This window comes from Dipodomys ordii, unplaced genomic scaffold (genome assembly GCF_000151885.1).
Source record: "Dipodomys ordii isolate 6190 unplaced genomic scaffold, Dord_2.0 Scaffold24, whole genome shotgun sequence".
NCBI classification, from domain to species: Eukaryota; Metazoa; Chordata; class Mammalia; order Rodentia; family Heteromyidae; genus Dipodomys; species Dipodomys ordii.
In genome coordinates, this window is record NW_012267240.1 from 7011008 (window position 1) to 7019209 (window position 8202).

Below are 8202 nucleotides of genomic sequence, written 5' to 3' on the forward strand. Positions count from 1 at the left end.
GCCACTTCCGGCTTTTTTCTTTTTGCTTATGGGATGCTGAGGAATCGAACCCAGGGCCTCAGGCATGCAAGGCAAGCGCTCTACCACTGAGCCACCTTCCCAGCCCCGACTCCTTTTCTTTAAAAAGCAGCATATAGCTGGGTGCCAGCTGGGTGCTGGTGGCTCACGCCTGTAATCCTAGCTACTCAAGAGGCTGAGATCTAAGGATGGAGGTTTAAAACCAGCCCGGGGAAGGAAAGTCTAGACTCTTACCTCCAATTAACGACTCAAAAAACCAGAAGTGGTGAAAACCGGAAGTGGTGCTGTGGACCAAGCGCTAGACTTGAGCTGAATTGCACAGGGACAGCGCCCAAGCCCAAGCCCTCTGGACAGCTTCAGGCTCCACAACCGACCAAAAAAAACAAACAAACAAAATTTAAAATGAATGGTAAAATGTGAGCATAGTGTATATACTATAATTTTACCTATTTTTTTCCTGTTAATGGTAACATCCTTTTAGATGTCATCATAGAATTCCATCAATTAACCTGTGTTGGTGGCTCCTGCCCGTAATCCTAGCTACTCAGGAGCCTGAGATCTAAGGATCGCGGTTCAAAGCCAGTCCGGGCAGGAAAGACTGAGAATCTCATCTCCAATAAACCACCAGAAAACCGGAAGTGGCACTGAGGCTCAAGCAGTAGAGCACTGACCTGAGGGACAGCGCCCAAGCCCAGCATTCAAGCCCCCGACCCCCCCCAAAAAAGGCCATCAATTTAATCATAAGAAGGAAAAATAAATTATTTTTTATGCTAAAAATATGTAACTAATGTTACATTTTAATGACTACATTTTAAGGTATTGATAATTTTATTTAACAATATTAATTTCCTTTTTGATAGGTAATGGAATATCTTATTGGTGGAGATGTCAAGTCTCTCCTACATATATATGGTTATTTTGATGAAGAGATGGCTGTGAAATATATTTCTGAAGTAGCACTAGCTCTAGATTACCTACACAGACATGGAATTATCCACAGGTAAAGCCTGGCTTTTCTCCGAGTTATCACTTAAAAATGCTCTTAATCAAATATATGTCTTAATTCTTTGACTCCCAATACATACTTATCTACTTCCAGGTTATCTAAAATTTGGTAGTAGCTTATGTGAGTTGAAAAATTTTGATAATTCTTGTGCATGTAAATATATATGAATATGTATTGTGCTGGTTCTAGGGCTTTAACTCAGAGCCTCTCACTCTCATGTGCCTTTATATTCCCTACTCAATGTTGGTGCTGTAGCACTTGAGCCACAGCTCTACTTTGTGTTTTGCTGGTTAATTAAAGAGTTTAACAAACTTGGCTGCTTCAGCTAGCTTTGAACTTGGATCCTCAGATCTCAGCCTCCTGAGTGGCTATGTTTACAGGTGTGAGTCTCCAGCACCCAGCCTTCCAGTATTTTTAAAATGTGGTGCTTTGAACATGAATATGCATTATAATATGAAGTTAGTCTCTAAAATGCTATAATATGAAATAAATATTATATAATGTATTAAAATATAATATGAAATATACTATCTACTCTGCCATCATAGTCCTAGCTGATATATACTCTTTCCCTTTATGTAAGGAAAGGGTAAGTGGCTCTTACCTGTTAAAGTTTAATTAGATCTTCTTTTACAGATAAGTAATTTTAAACTGGCTTGAGACTAATTTTTTTTTCCTATTGATGTTTACTTACTTTAATTGAAGTGCTAAAACATAATGTAAAAGATAATGTAGTGTTAAATCATTTAACTTTTTTGTACATCCTTCTATACAAATAATGTTTTGCTTTGAGAGGGTTTTTTGGCACTTTTCATAGCTAACAATGGGTTTTTATAAATAAGTTATGGTTCATTTGTCTCTCTTAAAGAACTATTTCTTTCTCTCTGCCCCCACCTCTACACATACACACCTTCTCACATCGAAACTAGCTCTTATTTTACTTACCTCTGATTTGCCTTTTTAGGGATTTGAAACCAGACAATATGCTTATTTCCAATGAGGGTCATATTAAGCTGACAGATTTTGGCCTCTCCAAAGTCACTTTGAATAGAGGTAAGGAAAACAGTAGGCAATTTTCTTTTAAAATGTGGTGATTATTTATCTCAAAAGATACTCGAAATATGTAATGATGGGGAGGTGGCACTCTCTGATAAACAAGAAACATGGTGGAAGGAGTTTTAGCTGTAAAGGGTAGTATGTGGGTTTAGCATGCATTAAGTCCTGCGTTCTATCTCCAGCACCAAAAATAACAAAAAGAGAAATGAGAATCAATAGTTTTTGGTCTTTAAAACATATATTCAACATGAATCTCACACCTCCTGTTCTCCTGACTTATCCCTACTGATACTTGTTCTTAATAATTAAGCATAAGCAAAATAACTACAATATGATAGAGTTAATAGATAAAAATTAATTCATATATATATATGCTATCAACACCTTAGAAAACAAAGAGTCAAAGAAAGGGAACACATAATTCACACACGTTCACACATGAGAATAAGTTCATTTAAGAAATATTAATGCCAAAAAAAAATAAATGAACTGTTATACACTATTAAGTATATCAAAAAAATATACTGATCTAGTAAATGAGATTGAAAAAATACATACTGAAGTTTTTCTTGAGGGATTATAAATTAGTTAAATGATTGCTCAAGAAAATCTGCCATGGGCTGGAAGCTTGGCTCAGTGGTAGAGTGCTTGCCTCACATGCATGAGGCCCTGGGTTTGATTCCTCAGCACCACATAAGCAGAAAAAAGCCAGGAGTGGCGCTGTGGCTCAAGTGGTAGGGCACTAGCCTTGAGCTGAAGAGCTGAGGGACAGTGCCCAGGCTCAGAGTTCAGCCCCTATGACTCACAGGAAAAAAAAAAATCTGCCATGCCAGGTGCCGGTGGGGTGGCTCTCACCTATAATCCTAGCTACTCAGGTGGCTAAGGTCTGAGGATAGTGGGTTGAAGCCAGCCCAGGCAGAAAAGTCCTCAGGAGACATCTCTAATAAACTACTCAGAAAAGCCAGAAGTGTTCCTGTGGCTCAAGTGGTAGAGCACTAGCCTTGAGCCCAAAGAGGCCCAGCTGGGGACAGCACCCAAACTGAGATCAACTCCCCAGGACCAGGAAAAGAAAAATCTGCCAATACTTTTTTGTTGGTGGTGGTTGTGGGGCTTAACCTCAGTGCCTGGGCACTGTCCCTGAGCTCTTTTTACTAGACTAGTGCTTTACCACTTTGAGCCACAGCACCACTTCTGGTTTTTGAGTGGCTAATTGGAGATAAGAGTCTCACAAGGACTTTTCTCCCAGGGCTGGCTTTAAACCATGATCTTCAGAGCTCAGCTTCCTGAGTAGCTAGGATTACAGGCATGACCCACTATATTATAGTATGCTTACCACATAAACTTTCTAAAATCTAAACATTTTAAAATTGTGAAATAGTCTAAGTTCTATAATTCCAGATAAACTATTGGAAACCCTTTTGTTCCTTCCTTCCTTCCTTTCTTCCTTCCTTCCTTTCTTTCTTTCTCTTTCTTTCTTTCTCTGTCTCTTTTCTTTCTTTCTCTGTCAAATTATTTTGAAATATTATACCTTAAAATATTCTAGTAACATGGGTCAATTTTTGTCTTGTCATGTAGGTTAATATGAACTTCCCCTGATTATACTAATTTCTTCCTCCTTTTCAGAAAACTGATTTACAAAAAATACCTTTTGCTAGTTAGCTAATGATCACTTTTAGTAATTGAGTGTCCTAAGAAGATAATAGGATTATGTATCATTTTACCTATCTATTTCAGAGAAATATTGTGTTCTATCAGACCATTTAATGATTCTAGCTGTTTGATTAGGTGGTCATATTTATACTATGGCATATTTATACTGCGCATATTTATACTGCACAAAAACTACCAGTTTTGTAGATATGGTTAATAGTGCAGAAAAAGGGGAAAATTCAAAACATGTGATCATTGACTTGGTCAATAACAATCATAGGTTTTCAGAAGTGTGTGTGTGTGTGTGTGTGTGTGTGTGTGTGTGTACGCATACACATGTGCATGTGTATGTGCACGTGTGCATGCATGCTGATCCCTAGGCTTAAACTCAGGTTCTGGGCACTGTCGATGAGTTTTAGTGCTCAAGATGAGTGCTCTACCACTTGAGCTGCAGTTCTCTGATGACAATGGAAGGTTTTAAAGAAATTCATGTACTTTGGTTTTTGTGCATAGATATCAATATGATGGATATCCTTACAACACCATCAATGGCTAAACCTAAACAAGATTATTCAAGAACCCCAGGACAAGTGTTATCTCTCATCAGTTCTTTGGGATTTGTAAGTACTTGATGAGAAAAAACTCATGTAACATACCATATAATGATTACCACTTAAAATTTAACGTTTCACTGGGCGCCGGTGGCTCACGCCTATAATCCTAGCTACTCAGGAGGCTGAGATCTAAGGACTGTAGTTCAAAGCCCACCTAGGCAGGAAAGTCTATGAGACTCTCATCTCCAATAAAACACCAGAAAATTGGAAGTGGCACTTTGGCTCAAGTGGTAGAGTGCTTGCTTTGAGCTGAAGAGCTCAGACACATGGCCCAGGCCCAGAGTTCCAGCCCCACGACCGACAAAAAAAAAAAGTCTCCTTTAAAATGGCAAAAAAAATCTAAATTTAAATAAGATCTAGATTTTATTTAAAAAATAAAATTTATTTTTCTAATTAAAAAGGGTTTTAATCTTTCATTTAAAGTATTTTTATCTTTTTATTTTAAAAAAGATCGAGACCTGTCTACTTAGATGGTGTTACTATTTTGGATGATACTTTTCTTAAATCTCATATTTGTTTTAAACTTTCACTTTCAATAGTTCACACCAAGTACAGAAAAAAGTCAAGAGGCTACAGACATCCTTTCAGCCCATCAATTTGAAACATCAGAACTTTCTCAAGGATTAATTTGTCCTATGTCTATAGATCAAAAAGAGATTACTCCTGGTTCTAGCAAAGAACTAAACTCATGTGAGTATAAATGAAAATTTTTATTGTATTGTGTACTTGAAAGAACAAAAAGTCTCAAAATTCTAAATTTCATTTGGCAGTTTAATAATTTTAAAGTGTAATTGTTGGGGCTAGGAAGGTGGCTCACTGGTAGAGCGCTTGGCTTGCATGCATGAGGCCCTGGGTTTGATTCCTCAGCACCACATAAGCAAAAAGAAAAAAGCCAAAAGTGGCACTGTGGCTCAAGTGGTAGAGCACCAGCCTTGAGCTGAAGAGCCCCACGACCGGACCCCCCCACCCCACCCCCGCCAAAAAAAAAATGTAATTGTTTGATCCTGCCATTTCTTTTTTCTTTTTAATAAATTAACCCAGTTATTGTAGGGTAGGAATATCTCAGATGGTAGAGCTTTTACTGGTCTTTTAATTCCTTCAGTCTTCTAATGGCAGATTTGACTGTGATGGCAGAAGTGGTGGTGTAAGTCCAGGCACCACCAGCCAATGTTTTCATGCAGGAACCACAGTGCCAGATATCCACTGCTTGGCTCTTCATATTAGTCTTACCACAGAAGGAGCAGGTGTAGTTGGTGTGCTGGCTGATTCAGATTTTTTCACCATCTTCCGGAGTGAAGCACCGCAGCAGGTGCTATATTTACCGACAGTGCCAACCTTCTTGGTGCGTTTGGCCATATTGCCACAACTCAGGTCCCAGCCCAAAAAGCTGATCCTGCCATTTCTTATAGAGATTGTGGCAGGTTTTTAAGCTGTAGAATAAAATATATTGCTAATGATATATTCCTCCAAATACCTATAATATTGTAATGATCATTGGGGAAAATTTCACTATTTTGGTCTATGGAAAACATACAGAAAGAAGTAGTAACTGCAGTGTTGTGCATCTTTATAAATTGATTTCCAAAAGTTTACACGGTCATTTAAATTTTAAAACTCAATATTTTTTTGTTTTCATTTGATTGGTTCAGTTTGATTTGGCATTTTTTTTATAGTCTTGCCATATCACCCAAACTGATTTTGAACTTGTGATCTTCGTGTCCTGGGATTACAGGCATATGTTATCATGCCAACCCTCAAAGGTGTGTGTGTGTGTGTCTGTGTGTCTGTGTGTGTCTGTGTGTGTCTGTGTGTGTCTGTGTGTATCTGTGTGTCTGTGTGTCATGTGCTATCATGCCAACCCTCAAAGGTGTGTGTGTGTGTGTGTGTGAAGACCAGTTAATGAGGAGGAAGATGAGGGACATAATTTGAATTTATGTAGCACTTCACACTTTGTAACTTAGTGACAGTGGACAATTTAGTTCTATGAAACCCTGTTCCTCTTCTTAGGAATATACTTAATGCCTTGAATGGTCAATGTAAGTTGTTCTCATAGACCTTGCCTTATTTTGATTTTGGACCTCGAGAAAGTTATATGTATTTAGGACATATATAGAATTAACAAGTGAGAAAACTCTAATACTTGAAAATATTTAGTTGCACCCTAATAATTGGATAAGCTAAGACTTGATTACAAATCTAATTATCCACTGAGCTTTTTCTCCAAATGTAGTCTTTTTTTTTTTGCCGGTCGTGGGGCTTGAACTCTGGGCTTAGGCGTTGTCCCTCAGCTCTTCAGCTCAAGGCAAGCGCTCTACTACTTGAGCTATAGCGCCACTTCTGGTTTTCTGGTGGTTTATTGGAGATAAGAGTCTCACAGTCTCTCCTGCCCAGGCTGGCTTTGAACCGCGATCCTCAGATCTCAGCCTCCTGAGTAGCTAGGATTACAGGTGTGAGCCACCAGTGCCCGGCTCCAAATGTAGTCTTATTTCTTTTTTTCTTTCTTTTTTTTTGTCAGTTGTGGATCTTGAACTCTGGGCCTGAGCGCTGTCCTTCTGCTCTTCAGCTCAAGGCTAGCGCTCTCCCACTTGAGCTACAGTGCCACTTCCAGTTTTCTAGTGGTTTGTTGGAGATAAGAGTTTCAGGGACTTTCCTGCCCGGGCTGGCTTTGAACCTCAATCCTCAGATCTCAGCCTCCTGAGTAGCTAGGATTATAGGCGTGAGCCACCAGCACCCAGCTGTAGTCTTATTTCTTATATCAAAATTATATGCTAGGGCAGGGAAAGTGGCTCAGTGGTAGAGTGCTTGCCTCGCATGCATGAGGCCCTAGGTTCAATTCGTCAGCACCACAGAAGCAGAAAAAGCTGGAAGTTGCGCTGTAGCTCAAGTGATGAGTGCTAACCTCAGCTGAAGAGCTGAGGGACAGCGCCCAGACCCATAGTAGGTACCCCGACTCACCAAAAAAAAAAAAATTATATGCCAAAAGCTGAAACATAATGGTACCTACCATCTGGCACTAGGAAGGCTAAGGCAGGAGGATTGAGAGTCCGGGTTATGTAGCAAGACCCTATGTCCAAACAAAATAAATTCCTGAAAAAAGATACCTATAGCTTTGATAAACAGAAAACTGTTGATATACAAACTATGCATATATCGCTTACAGCCTTTTTCTGCTTTAGCTTTGCTTAGTCTTATTAGAACGAGATAGGTACAAGGCACTGTGATGGGCATCTGGGTGCATAGAAAAATGAGTGGGCTAGGTGTAGAGCACTTGCATACCCCCTAGGTTAAATTCCAAGCCCCAAAACAAAAACAAAAAGAATTTATGTACAATTGTCTTTACTAAAAGCTCAATTATCTTTTGTCCAATTATAGATTAAGGAATGGCTATTTTTAATATTATTTTTATGATAAAGGTGCAAGTGTCCTATAAATAGTGCTGCTTTATAGTACTGCATTGATACCTAATTTACCATTACCATTTGTTTTATCCAGTCAAAGTGAGAAAATCCTTTATACAGGGATAGGCATGTAGCATATTAGTAGAGTATTTGCCTTTCATGTACAAAGCTGTGGGTTCAATCTCCAACACTGCCCCTAAAAGAAAGGAAATGTCTTATGTCTACAGTTTGTAGTACTTTGGGAGCATAAATACAAGCTTCTAGTAAAGCTATAGTTTTAGATTACCAGTTGAGCTGAATAAATTTTGTATCATTTTAACCTTACATAATATCTTGTATATGGTACATCAGTAATGTCTTTCATCAAGAATAGCTTTGGCCTGGGAAGGTGGCTCAGTGGTAGAGGGCTTGCCTTGCATGCATGAGGCCCTGGGTTTGATTCCTCAGCACCACATAAGCA

At 38.9% G+C, this 8202-nt stretch overlaps 1 protein-coding gene and 1 pseudogene across 1 annotated transcript in view; one reads left to right on the top strand and one right to left on the bottom strand.

Moving 5' to 3' along the window:
* Mastl (microtubule associated serine/threonine kinase-like) overlaps window positions 1–8202 on the top strand; it is a 58739-nt gene that overhangs the window by 25187 nt on the left and 25350 nt on the right. The gene's annotated exons all lie outside the window — the stretch shown is intronic.
* LOC105984371 lies at window positions 5405–5705 on the bottom strand (annotated as a pseudogene).